We start from the raw sequence: 1,268 nt of genomic DNA, 5'->3' as shown, positions 1-1,268 counted from the left end.
GACCCGATCGCGGGCACCGAATGGGTCCACGCCTGCCCGCGCCCAATCTCCCCCCCCAACCAAAAATGGAAAATTCTGCCCAATGTGTTAAATAAGAAAGTGTCTAAGGATATTATTTATGTGGTCTTTTGGGAGACATTTGGCAAGGCTTCACATTTTGGACTCTTATTAACAAAGATGAGAGGGCATGGAATTGGAGGCAAGCTGTATGCCCCACCCCATGTACGACACAAACCCCATAACCCCAAAGTAAACCCAGCCCACTTCACAGCCCCCCTCACAAACCCCATAACCCCAAACTAAACCCACCCCACTCTACATCCCCCTCACAAACCTCATAACACCAAACTAAACCCACCCCACCCCCTCCTCACAAACCCCATAATCCCAAACTAAAGCCACCCCACCCCACACCCGCCTCACAAACCCCATAACCCCAAACTAAACCCACCCTACTCCACACCCCACTCACAAACCCCATAACCCCAAACTAAACCCACCCCACTCCACACCCCCCTCACAAACCCCATAATCCCAAACTAAACCCACCCACCCCACACCCCCCTCACAAACCCCATAACCCCAAACTAAACCCACCCTACTCCACACCCCACTCACAAACCCCATAGCCCCAAACTAAACCCACCCCACACCCCCCTCACAAACCCCATAACCCCAAACTAAGCCCACCCCACTCCACACACCCCTCACAAACCCCATAACCCCAAACTAAACCCACCCCACCTTCACCCCCCTCACAAACCCCACCCCCACAACACCCTGCCCAAAGATATTCAATTCTTTCATGGGATGTGGTCACTGTTAACTCGGCCAGTATTTATTGCCCATTCTTAATTGTCCTTGAGAAGGTGGTGGTGAGCAGCCTTCTTTAACCGCTGCAATCAGTGTGGTGTAGGTACACCCACAGTGCTGTTAGGGAGGGTGTTCCAGGATTTTGACCCAGCGACAGTGAAGGAACGGTGATATAATTCCACGTCAGGGTGGTGCGTGACTTGGAGGGGAACATGGTGGTGTTCCCATGCTGCTTTTGTCCTCGTAGGTGGGAGAGATTGTGGCTTTGGAAGGTGCCCTCGAAGGAGCCTTGACGAGTTGCACCTTGTACAATGTACACACTGCTGCCACTGTGGATCACTACAGAATAGGCAACCTTTAACCTGTTCTTGCAGCCACAGTATTTATGTGGCCGGTGCAGTTACATTTCTGGTTCGTGGTGGTTCCCAGGATGTTGATGGTGGAGGATCCAGTGA

Source organism: Cetorhinus maximus, chromosome 10, assembly GCF_964194155.1.
Source record: "Cetorhinus maximus chromosome 10, sCetMax3.hap1.1, whole genome shotgun sequence".
Classification (NCBI taxonomy): Eukaryota; Metazoa; Chordata; class Chondrichthyes; order Lamniformes; family Cetorhinidae; genus Cetorhinus; species Cetorhinus maximus.
Note: the sequence above shows the minus strand (reverse complement) of the source record.